The 13570-nt window shown below is 42.3% G+C and overlaps 1 non-coding gene across 1 annotated transcript; it reads left to right on the top strand.

The window, feature by feature from the left end:
• Positions 1-1618: 1618 nt before the first annotated feature.
• Positions 1619-1725, top strand: LOC120266119. Its single transcript, XR_005537961.1, has one exon. It is a non-coding gene; the product is annotated as a small nucleolar RNA R71 (small nucleolar RNA).
• Positions 1726-13570: the final 11845 nt, after the last annotated feature.

Below are 13570 nucleotides of genomic sequence, written 5' to 3'. Positions count from 1 at the left end.
TCACTTCTTGGTCTAGCAACCCTTCATATGGGTCTGGATTCATCATTTTCTACACATATTCATCTATTAATTCATCGGTAGTGTTAAGAAAATAAAGAGTATCATCAAAGTCAAGAGAATGTCGCTTTTGTGAGGTGGTATGTCAACTTGTCGTCGCAAACCCTCAGTGTCAACTCCCCACTGTCCATGTTGATAATTGCCTTGGAAGTACGCAAAAATGGCTTTCCAAGTATCAAAGGAACATCTACATCCTCGTCGATATCCAACACTACAAAGTCCATAGGAAATATGTACTTGTCAACCTTCACAAGTACATCTTCGACAATGCCCTTTTAGATGTCTAACCGTTCGGTCCGCTAATTGAAGTGTCATCCGAGTGGGCCTACGCTCTCCCAAGCCTAGCTTCTGAAAGAACGAGTATGGCATGACGTTGATACTAGCCCCTGAATACGCCAATGCCATCTCTTCACCCATATTACCAATGTTACACGAAATAACAAAGCTTCTGGGGATCTAAGATCACCAATGTACTAAGATCACCAATGTACTATCTTCCAACTTCCTCTTGTTGGTCAAAAGATCCTTCAAAAACTTTGCATACCGAGATATTTGGGACAATGCCTACACAAAAGGAATGTTGATGTGCAATTGCTTGAATAGACCTAAGAACTTCTTGTATTACTATAATTTTGGTCATTCTTTAATCTCGAAGGATAAGGGATTCTTGGCTTGTAAGGCCGGGTTGCCACCTCTTTCTCCCTGTTTGCTCTCTCCCCAACCTCCACGACCTCGGGTTTTTCAACAATGGTCTTCTCACTTGGAAGCCTATCCTCAACCTCACGACCAATTCTCAAAGTGATCGCCTTCAAATGTTCTCTTGAATTGGTTTCGGTGTTATTAGGCAAGCTTCCTTGTGGTTTCTCCGATAGAGACTTCGCAATTTACACCACTTGATTTTCTAGACTGTGCAATGACGCTGTGTGGTTGCGAAGTGTAGCTTCAACCGATTGAAACCTTGTGTCTGATGACTAGACGAATATTGTCAAAGCTTTATCTAAATCAGTCATCCGGGTTTCCAAACCTAAAACTTGGTTCTCCATGTTTGAGACTTCTTGTTGTTGAAAACCTAGTGGTGCCATGGCCTTTTGTTGCCCTTGGTTATTCCAAGAAAAGTTGGGATGGATTCTCCATCCTCGGTTGTAGGTGTTGCTATAAGGATTGCCTTGTCCTCTTCTCGGATTGGCCACAAAGTCTACTTGTTCATTTGGGCCTGAAGTAGCAATCGAAATAGGACAATCAAATGGCATATGCGAACACCCCACAACCATCACAACTTGTGATTATGGCTACCCTTGGTGAAGTCAGTGTATCCAATTTCTTGCTCAATGGCTCTACTTGGGCTGCCAAGGATGTAACCGCATCAATTTCATGGAGTCCGGCCACTTTCATCCTTTCTCTTGCATTTCATTGGTAGCTATTTAAACTCATTTTTTCAATCAACTGCCTGGCTTCTTTGGGATTCTTGTTCCCCATTGTACCTCCTGCGACATCATCTAGAAGTTGTTTGTTGTTTGAGCTCAACCCGTTATAGAATTTATTAATGATCATCCACTTGGGAAACCAATGTTGTGGACACTTTCGCAAAAGGTCCTTGAATTATTCCCAAGTCTCAGAAAAAGTTTCAAGCTCCATCTGAACAAATGAAGATATCTCATTGCGAAGCTTTGCCAATTTTCCTGAAAAGAAGTACCTTGTAAGAAAAGCTTCGACCATTTTGTTCCATGTTGTGATGGAAGCTCTTGGTAATGAATGGAGCCACTGTTTGGCCCTTCCTTTCAAAGAGATTGGGAAAGCCCTCAAGAGAATTGCATCATCGAAAACCCCATTGCTCTTCAACATGTCGCACACTTCAAGGAAGTTCTCAATATGATTGTTCGGGTCTTCATCGGCTAACCAATTAAATTGTGCGGATTGTTGAACCATATGAATAAAGGCCGGCTCCAACTCAAAATTCTTGGCTGCTACCGGTGGCCTCACAACGCTCGATTGTGTTCCATGAATAGTAGGTTTAACAAAATCTGAAAAAGTTCTTCGTTGGCTCTTTTGTTCAGCCATGTTTTCAGATCCTTCACCCTCTATTTCAACTGAATTATTTTGTTCTTACCTAGGTTCTTTACCCCTTCTACGAAGTGTTTTTCAAGTTCAGGATTTCCTTCAACCAATGTCAAAGGGTTCCCTCGGGTCATAACCTGGAGCTGCTACAAAAGAAAGAAAATCAAATCAGAATGATGATAGAATAAGAAAGTGTGAAATAGAGTAAATGATGAATAGTTAAACATAGCAAAGTACTAAGTGTTTCTAAAATGCCTATTCCCGGTAATGACACCAAAAACTTAACACACCCGTTGCATGTGACCCCAAGTGCACGAGTTTATGGAAGTAATAATACGCCGGTGAGTGGGTAGTTGAATCCACAAGGAACTGTAATCAGAAACACAAATATTGCTACTTAACTAAAGTGAAGATGAATCGATAGTGGTGTGAGAAAAATCAATATGAAAAGAAATAAAGAAAATAAGAAAGAGAGGCGCAATAAAATGAGAGGAAAGGAAATCGATTGAAAGTGGGGCACTCGGACATTGCTCCCCCTAGGATTATTGCTTCAAGAGTAAGACCAACTATTATGTCTCCTAACTGATACTTAATGAGTCGTGGAAATCCTAAAATACATGATCCCAAACCTAAGGTCAACTGTGACTAACTCTACACTATGCCCCGGTGAAGAAATCGCTCAGTCTCAACACCTCACACTGTGTACAATGGCAAGAAGCTCTAGGGATTCCAAGTGATAAACCCTATTTGTATATATAGATCTAACCCTTTGGTAAAGGTGAAAGACCCCTACTCACAATTAAGTACCAGATATTAAGGATTACTTCAAAGCTTCACTCTGTTGCTTCCGCAACTATGCCCCAGTGGACTTATTCTCTTAGCACTTCACTCTATTTGTGACCGCAAAAAACTCTAGGAACATGGAGGGACGATAAATCATACTGGAGAGAAAATGGGACCATCCGCTATCTCTTGACTCACCCTCTCGACCCTCTCCAATCTTGCATTGTCTAACCCTCATGGTGTGTCACTCATCCACAAGGATTACCAAGATGGATTCTCGACCCTAGTGTCACTCTAAGGGAAAATCAATACAACAAGAATTCAAGATTGGAACTCAATTAAAAATATCAATTAAGAAAAGCATAATAAAAGGTTAAAGAAACAATATCATCCTAGGGTTTACAAGTCCAAGCATCCACTAAGGGTTTAGCTCTCCATGGAGCAAAATACAATCAACAATGAAGTCAAAAGTAAAGAGATGCAATCCATGAATAAAACCGCCTTGGTATTTGTGTCGATAGTCTTATGGAGTAGCCTCGGTGTCTTCAAAGGTTCCCTCGTCAAGACTAGGGCACACCTCCCCGAATCGACGCTGACGAAAAACTCCCCCAATAACTATCTTCCGATGGAACGCAGTGTCGAAGGCCCTAGAACCATTCCAAAAACCTTGCCAAAGCCTCTCTAAACCCTAGCCCCAGGCTTTTCCAAAGTTGGGGAAAAGATGGAGAAAAGATGGAGAAAAAGGATTCCCAAATTAGTACAAGTGGCGTCTTTATTAAGGCCTGGAATCAGGAATCCACACGGGCGTGTGGAATTTTCACACACCGATGTGAATCTGCAGGAATATGATTTTTAGCGGCATGTGAACAGTAACCACTACAGTAAATTGCTACATTGTTTTACTATAGTGCCTACTATAGTACTCTGCCAAAAAACATTCCCGAATCCACACTTTTCATCGAGGCAACATAAATGGGCACACGATTATGCTGTAGATAGCGTCGCTTCTTCAATAAGAGATAACATTGATAAAGATCTTGCTAGTATTGTGCAAGTCGGAATACGCAAATGTGATTGTCTTTCTGCCTCTCCAAACCATGTAATTGCTTGAATGCATGGAGGTTGGCACACATTCACATATTTTTGAGTACAACTTGTGTCTTCACATTTGTTCACTCCAAGATTCCATCAACAAAGTGCAATCGCAATCTACTTTTGCTTCCTTACTCTACATCTGGCTCCACAACTCTACATGCACAAAAGAACACAAAAAAACATGTATTAGCGATAAAATCTGAGAAAATAAATGCTCATTGTAAGAAAAGAATACTTTGTATTACTAATTGACAACACCCCTTGCGTGTGACGGGCAAGTGCACGGGTTTGTCAAAGTAATAAATCCCATGTGAGTAGGTATCGTATCCACATGGAATGGTGAGTAGAAACACAATAATTGCTATCTAACTATGATGAAAATGAATAAATGGTAGTGTGAAAAAAATCATTATGAAAAGAACTAAAAAAATAAGAAAGAGAGGCACACTAAAGTGAGAGGAAAGACAATTGATAGGAAGTGCGGCACTCGGACATTGCTCCCCCTATGGTTATTGCTTCAAGTACAAGACCAACTATTATCTCTCCTAATTGATGCTTAATTAGTCACGGAAATCCTAAAATACACTTTCCCAAACTTAAGGTCAACTGTAACTAACTCTACACTATGCCCCAACGGAGAAATCGCTCAGTCTCAACACCTCACACTGTGTACAATGGCAAGAAGCTTTATTGATTCCAAGTGATAAACCTTATTTCTATATGTAGATCTAACCCTTTGGTCCAGGTGAAAGACCCCTAGTCACAATTAAGCACCAGATACTAAAGATTAATTCAATGCTTCACTCTGTTGCTCACGCAAGTAAGCCCCAGCGGAGTTTCTCTCTTAGCACTTCACTCTATTGTGACAGGAAAGAACTCTAGGAACATGGAGGTAGGATAAATCACACCTGAGGGGTAAAATGGACGCTCCGCTATCTCTCAACTCTCTCTAATCAAGAATTCTCTAACCCTCATGGTGTGTGACTCATCCACAAAGGCTACCAAGATGGACTCTCAACCCTAGTGTCACACTGAGGGAGAAATCATTCAACAAGCATTCAAGATTAGAACTCAATTAAAGACACCAATTAAGGAAAACATAATAAAAGGTCAATAAAACAATAACATCCTAGGGTTTACAAGTCCAAGTACCCACTATGGGGTTAAGCTCTACATGGAACAATATACAATCAATAATGAAATCGAAAGTAAAAACATGTAATCCATAAGAAAGACCCCCTCGGTATTCATGTCGATAGTCTTTTGGAGTGGCCTCGTCCTCTCAAAAGATCCCCTTGTCAAGGTTAGGGCACACCTCGCCGGATCGGTGCTGACGAAAGCTCCCCCAATAACTATTTTCCAAGAGAACCGCGGTGTCAAAGCTGTAGAATCACTCCAAAAGCCTTGCCAAAGCCTCTCTAAACCCTAGCTGCCAGCCTTCCAAAAGATGGAGAAAAGATAAAAGAAAGGATGAAAGATGGATCCCCAAATCGGTACAAGTTGCGGCTTTATAAAGGGCTGGAATCGGGCATCCACACGGGCTTGTGGAATTTCCACACACCCGTGTGGATTTCTGGAAATATGATTTTCTCCGGGTTGTGAACAGTAACTGCTACAATGATTTTGCTACAATGCCATATTAGTGAAGATCTTGCTAACATTGCACAAGTCAGAATACGCAAATGTAACTGCCTTTGAGCCCCTCCAAACCATGTAGTTGCTTGAGCGCATGGAGGTTAGCACACATTCACATATCTTCGATCACAACTTCTATCTTGACATTTGTTCACTCTAAGACTTCTTCAACAAAGTACAATCGCAATCTACTTTGGCTTTTTTCTTTCATTATTTGGCTCCATAATCCTTCATGTGTGAAAGTTCATAAATACACATGTATTAGCGGTAAAATCTGATAAAAGTAATGCTCACTGTAAGAAAAGAATACTTCGTATTAGTGATACACAAGCAGTTATCAAACTCCCCCACACTTAAGCTTTTGCTTGTCCTCAAGCAAAAATAAAACATTGAAGTATAGAAGAAGGAAATATTGAAAGTGCTTGGCCTTAGGTTCACCAAAGCATGTAAAGGAAGCATTCTACAAGTAAGGAAAATTTCAACACTAAATACGAAAAATCATTGCTCTAGCTAAAAACTTGAATAAAAAAGGACAACAAACCCGAAATCTTGTAAGTGTGTTGATAAGTGCTTGTGTGATAAGAATGCGAAGTGTTTTTTTCCATATGACGAGCATTACTTTTATCAGGTTTCAGCGCTAATATGTGTGCATTTATGTTACTTTAATGCATATAGGGTTGTGAAGCTGAATGGTAAAGAAAGAATCCAATGTAGATCGTGAACGCATTATTTGGAGGAAATCTTGAGAAGGTTCAAATGCGAAGATATAAGTCAGGTTCAAGATGCAAGAATGTGCAAACCTCCTTGCATTCAAGTTAGCACGATGGTTTGGAGGGGTACAAGGGCAATCACATTCAAGTATCCAGGCTTACGCATTAATAGCAAGATCTTCACCAATGAAGCCGTTTATTGATGAAGTAAAGTGATCTACGTTGTAAACGTGTGCCCATTTATATTACCTCGATGAAAGCATGGATTCGGGAGTGTTTTCGCCCAAGATCTGTAGCAGGTATGTTCACAGCTGATAAGTGCTTGTGTGATAAGAATACGAAGTGGTCTTTCCTTATCATGAGCATTACTTTTATCGGGTTTTAATGCTAATATGTGTGTATTTATGTTACTTTCATGCAAATAGGGTTGTGAAGACGAATCTTAGAGAAAAAAGCCAATGTAGATCGTGAGTGCACCATATGGAGGAAATCTTGAGAAGGTTCAAACGCGAAGACATAAGTCGGGTTCAAGATGCTAGAATGTGTGCCAACCTCCTTGTATTCAAGCTAGCACAATGATTTGGAGGGGCATAGAGGCAGTCACATTCTAAGTATTCCAACTTGTGCATGTGTAATAAGATCTCCACCAACACAACCATTCATTGAAGAAACAAAGCGATCTACGACATAAATGTGTGCCCGTTTACGTTACCTCGATGAAAGCATGGTTCCCGGAGTGTTTCGGACCGGTACTGTAGCAGGGCAATGTAGCAACACTATAGGAAAACACTGTAGCAGGTACTGGTTACGGCCGACCGAAGAAGGAGTTATCCAGAGAAGCCCCACGGGCGTGTGGAAATTCCACATGCCCGTGCATTAATTCCACACTGGCCATGTGAAATATTCACATGGGCGTGTGGATTCCCGATTCCGGCCCTTTAAAATCCGATTTCAGCCCCGATTTCAACATTCTTTTCTCCATCTTTTCCCTAACTTGAGAGAGGGTTGCGGCTAGGGTTTTGAGAGGTATTGCCTAGGGATTGGGAGAGGTTCTATGGCTCTGACATCGCTCTCCGTTTGGAAAAAGTTTAGTGGGAGAGCTTTCGTCGGCATCGATTTGGCGAGGTGTATCCTAGGACGGACAAAGGGACCTTTGGACGAGTAGAGGACTCTCCACAAGACCATCATTATGACTATCGAGGGGGCTTTCTATGGATTCATTGCTTTTACATTCGATTTCATTGATTGTAATTAGCTCCATAGAGAGCTAAACCCCCTAGTGGGTACTTGGATTGTGAACCCTAGGATGTACTCGTTTCATTGAGTCTTGTTATTATGCTTTCATTAATTGATGTTTTTATTCAGTTCCAATCTTGAATGCATTGATTGTATGAATATTCACTTAGAGTAACACTAGGGTTGAGAGTTCTTGTTGGTAACCCTTGTGAGTGAGTGATACACCACGAGAGTTAGACAAAGCTAAATTGGAGAGGGTTGAGAGGGTGAGTCGAGAGGTAGCGGAGCATCCCCTTTCCCCTCTGATGTGATTTATTCTAGCTCCAATACCTCGAGTTCTTTGCGGTCATAATAGAGTGAATGGGCTAAGGGGCTTAGTTGCGAGTGCAATGGAGTGAAGCGTTGAAGTGATTTTATCATATAGGGCTTAATTGTGGCTAGGGACCTTCCGCCTGGACCAAAGGGTTAGGTCTACATAAAGGAAGAGGATTTAACACTTGGAATCCCTAGAACTCATTACAATTCTATACGAGTGCGGGGTTGAGAGATTGTTCAATTTCTCCTCCGAGACATGTATAGGGTTAGGCGTGGTTGACCTTAGATTTAGGACCATGTATTAAAGGATCTCCACGACTCATTAATGCATTAGTTAGGAAGCATAATAGAGGGTTTTTGCACGATTGTCCTAGGCGGATCAATATCCGAGTACCCCATTTATATCGATTGCCTTACCTCTCTTTTACTTGTGCTCTCTCTCTCTTGTCTCTTTTACTTTTGTTTGCATTACATCTTACCACACAAATCACTATTCATATTTTGCTTAGTTAAGAAACAACTTAAGTATGTTACTCCCTATTCCCTTTGGATATGATACCCACTCTTCTGGGATTTTATTACTTCGACAAACCCGTGCACTTGCGGGTCATACGCAAGGGGCGTTATCAACAACTGACCAAAAAAGTGAAGTTCAGAGAATCCACATGGGCATGTGGAAATTATCCATACCCGTGCGGAATTTCCACAGGCCCGTGTGAGGAATCCACAGGGGCTTGTGGATACCTGATTCCAGCCCTATTAAAAGCCGATTTCAGCTCCGATTTTAGCATTCTTTTCTCCATCTTTTCCCCAACATGAGAGAAGGCTGCGGCTAGGGTTTTGAGAGGTATTGGCAAGGGATTTGGAGAGGTTCTAAGGCTTTGACATCACGCTCCATTTGGAAGAAGGTTAGTGGGAGAGCTTTTGTCAGCACCGATCCGGCGAGGTATATCCTAGGCCGGACATAGGAAACCTTTGGAGAGTCGAGGCTTCTCCACAAGACCATTGTCATGACTATCGAGGGGGTTTTCTATGGATTACTTTCTTTTACATTTGATTTCATTGTTGGTTGTAACTAGCTCCATGGAGAGCTAAACCCCCAAGTGGGTACTTGGATTTGTGAACCCTATGATGTATTTGTTTCATTAAACCTTTTTATTATGTTTTCATTAATTGATGCTTTAATTAAGTTCCAATCTTGAATGCCTAATTGGATGAATACTCCCTTAGAGTGACATTAGGGTTGAGAGTTCTTATTGGTAACCCTTGTGAGTGAGTGACACACCATGTGAGTTAGACAAAGCTAGATTGGAGAGGGTTGACAGGGCGAGGCAAAAGGTAGCAGAGCGTCCCCTTTCCCCTTCGATGTGATTTATCCTATGTCTATTTCCTTGAGTTCTTTGCGGTTATAGTAGAGTAAATGGGCTAAGGGATGATCTTTCGTTGGGGCTTAGTTGTAGAGGCAACAGAGTGAAGTGTTGAAGTGATTTTAGCACCTAGGGTTTAATTGTGACTAGGGACCTTCCACCAAGACCAAAGGGTTAGGTCTACATCTAGGAAGAGGATTTATCACTTGGAATCCCTAGAACTCATTACGATTCTGTACGAGTGCGAGGTGTTGAGATTGTTCGATTTCTCCTCCAGGACATGTATAGAGTCAGGCATGGTTGACCTTAGATTTGGTACCATGTATTGAAGGATCTCCATGACTCATTAATGCATTAGTTAGGAAGTATAATAGAGGGGTTTGCACTTGAAATGATCGTCCTAGGTGGAACAATATCAGAGTACCCCATTTATATCGATTGCTTTACCTCTCCTTTACTTGTGCTTCTCTTTCCTGTCTCTTTTATTCTTATTTACATTACATTTTGTTAACAAAATCATTATTTATCTTTCACTTGGTTAAGAAATAATTTAAGTATTTTTATTCCCTACTCTCTGTGGATACAATACCCACTCACCTGAGATTTTATTACTCAACAAACCCGTGCACTTGCAGGACATACGCAAGGAACGTTGTCAAGTTTTTGGCGCCGTTGCCGAGGAGTAGGCGTTTAGAGATATTTTGCACTTTGTTTTCTTAGCTATTCATTTATTCATTCTATTTCACATCTTCTCTTTCTATCATCGTTCTAATTTCTTTTTCTTTCTTTTGGTGCAACTTTAGGTTATGACCCGAGGAAACCCTTCGATATTAATTGAAGGAGATCCCGAACTTGAACGTACACTCCGAAAAAACGGGAAAGAACCTGTGCAAGAATCGTCAAATCTAGCTAAAGTGGAAGTTGAAGGATCTGACAACATGGCTGAAAAGAATGAACAACAGCAAACATTATCTGATTACGCCAAACTGTCAATACTGGGGACCCAATCTAGCATTGTGCGACCCCCGTTTACAGCTTTGAACTTTGAGCTAAAACCAGCATTCATCCAGATGATTCAACAGTGAGGATAGTTCAATGGTTTGGGCGATGAGGATCCAAACAACCATATAGAGAACTTCTTGGAAGTTTGTGATATGCTCAAGATTAATGGTGTATTAGATGATGCTATTAGATTGAGGGCTTTCCCATTCTCTCTCAAGGGAAGAGCCAAGCAATGGCTTCATTCCTTGCCTAAAGCCTCCATCATGACTTGGAATGAGATGGTCGAAGCTTTTCTTGCTAGATACTTTCCTCTAGGGAAGTCGGCAAGCTTCGCAATGAGAATCGTCATTTGTACAGATGGAGTTGGAGTCATTGTTTGAGACATGGGAGCACTTCAAGGATCTTTTGCGGACGTGCCCACAACATGGATTTCCCGAATGGATGATTATTCAGACTTTCTACAATGGGTTGAATTTGAGTACAAGGCAATTGCTAGATGCGGCCGTAGGAGGTACGATGGAGAGTAAAACCCCGGAAGAAGCCTGACAGTTAGTGGAAGACATGGTCATGAACAGTTATCAGTGGAATGCATGGGAAAGGAAAAAGGTGGGCGGGCTCCATGAGATAGATACAATACAGTAACTTCTTTGGCGGCCCAAGTGGAATCATTGAGTAAGAAGTTAGACCCTTCTAACTTCCAATAGGGTGGCGGCCGTGACTACTTGCACCATGTGTGGTGGAGGACATGTTCCCTCCGATTGCCCGATCTCTATTAGTAATGCATCTTCAGTGGAGAAAGTCGACTTTGTGGGTAATGCAATGAGGAACCAAGGTAATCCATATAGAAACACTTACAATTAGGGTTGGAAGAGTCATCCCAATGTTTCGTGGAGCAACCAAGGACCACTAAAGGCCATGGCAGCACCGGGTTTCCAACAACAACAAGCCCCAAACATGGATAATAGCTTGGAAACCCGGATGACAGATTTAGAGAAGGCCTTGACTAGATTTGTGCAATCATCGGATACAAGGTTTCAATCAGTCGAGGCTACACTTCGCAACCACACCGCTTCTTTACACAATCTTGAGAAACAAGTGGGGCAAATTGTGAAGTCTCTATCAGAGAGACCACAAGGAAGCTTGCTGAGTAATACCGAGACCAATCCTAGAGAGCACGTGAAGGCGATCACATTTAGAAGTGCCCGTGAGGTTGAGGGTAGGCTTCCGAGTGAGAAGCCCAATGTAGATGCACCCGATGTCTTAGAGGTTGAGGAGTGAGCAAACAAAGAGAAGGAGGTGGCAGCCCCACCTCACAAGTCAAGAATCCCTTATCCCTCTAGATTAAAGAATAACCAAGCGGACGAACAATACAAGAAGTTCCTGAGTTTGTTCAAGCAACTCCACATCAATATTCCCCTTGTTGAGGCATTATCCCAAATGCCTAAGTATACAAAATTCTTGAAGGACTTGTTGACCAACAAGTGGAAGTTTGAGAAGAGTGCCTCCGTGATTTTAGATGCCTTTTGCTCGGTGGTTTTGTAAAAGAATATGCGAACAAGAAGAAAGACCAAGGAAGCTTCATCATTCCATGCAACATTGGCAACTTGGGTAAAGAAATGGCATTGGCGGACTCAGGGGCCAGTATCAGCGTCATGCTATATTCCTTCTTTAAAAAGCTAGGCTTAGGAGAGCCTAGGCCCACTCGGATGATATTGCAATTGGCGGACCGAACAGTGAGACATCCGAGGGGTATCATTGAAGATGTGCTTGTCAAAGTTGACAAGTATATATTTTCTGTAGATTTTATGGTGTTGGACGTCAATGAGGATGCGGATGTTCCTTTGATACTTGGGAGGCCATTCTTGCGCACTTCCAAGGCATTGATAGACATGGACAGTTGGGAGTCTTCACTGAGGGTTGGAGATTATAAGCTCACATACCGCCTCGCCGAAACCATTCAACATTCTCTTGACTTTGATGATACTCTTTACTTTCTTGACACTATTGATGAAATTATTGATGAATACATGTAGGAAATGTTCAATCCGGACCCGTACGAGGGTTTGTTCGACCAAGAGATGGACAATGAAGAAGTAATGATGCTTGGTCTAGAGGAACAAGTACCATTTACTTTGGGAATCATAAAGAAGGTGTTCCGAAAGATGAAAAGGGTGAGGAGACAACACAAGAAATGCCCCAAGGCTGTTGGGGATGGCGTGAACTCGAACAAGTTAGATGAACCCTTGTTAAGTGGTACCAAGCCCGATAACTCCCCCTCTACTTTCAAGAGACTTTGCTCATCATGCTTTCAAGCTATGGGTAAGAGGGAAACCTTCATATATGAACCCCCGTGAGGTAAGACAAGGTATGTCAAGCTTAGTGACGTTAAACAAGCGCTTCTTGGGAGGCAACCCAAGTGTTTACTATTTTCTTAGTTGCTAATTTAGGGTTTGCATGAATAAAGTCTTGAGTGTTGGTGTCTATATGTTTGATGCATTGTTGTGTGTTTTCTTGTGGATTTTTTGATGTCATCATGTGTTTTCATGTTGATTTGGCGAAGTTTTGGTCGTGCGAGTTAGTTTCTCATGTTTTTTACTGGTATATTATGCATAATAGGGCAGGCTCTATGTGTGTATACATGTTCAAAAATTTTCTTCAGAGCCTGCAAAGTTTTTAAGTCATCCAGAGAAAACACACGGGCGTGTGGAATTTCCACTCGCCCGTGGATTTGCATTGTGAGCTCATCTAGAGAAGGCACAGGAGCGTGGACTCGCCCCTATGAGTGACCTGGTGATATCCGCATACCCGTGGGTAATTTCCACAGGGGTGTGCGTCTTCCTACAGAGACTTAGAAACTTTTCCCAAGAGCACACAGGAGCGTGGACTCGCCCCTGTGGGCGATCCTGTGACAGACGCACGGGGTGGGTACTTTCCGCACGCCCGTGTGGATCTCTGCAGAAAAGCTCTCCTCCATCCAGAGAATACACAAGGGCGTGCGTCTGCCCCTGTGAACTGGCCAGTAATGATCCACGCCCATGCAGAATTTCCACACGAGCGTGCAAAACACTTAATGAATTTTCTCGGTTGGACAGAGAGTCTACAGGGGCGTACGTCTGCCCCTGTGGGTCGGGCGCACGGGCATGGGTAATTTCTGCACGCCCGTGCGGTTGCATTCAGAGACATTGTGTGTTTTCTTGAGAGCGCACAGGGGCGTGTACCTACCCCTGTGGCTCTCTCCTGTAGAGGCGCACGGGCGTGTGTAATTGGCGCGCGCCCGTGCGGATAAATAGAACGTTAAGAGGCATGAGTTCCTTT

The sequence above is a fragment of the Dioscorea cayenensis genome, chromosome 7 (genome assembly GCF_009730915.1).
Source record: "Dioscorea cayenensis subsp. rotundata cultivar TDr96_F1 chromosome 7, TDr96_F1_v2_PseudoChromosome.rev07_lg8_w22 25.fasta, whole genome shotgun sequence".
Taxonomy (NCBI): Eukaryota; Viridiplantae; Streptophyta; class Magnoliopsida; order Dioscoreales; family Dioscoreaceae; genus Dioscorea; species Dioscorea cayenensis.
Note: the sequence above shows the minus strand (reverse complement) of the source record. Positions and strands in the feature narration are given on the sequence as shown.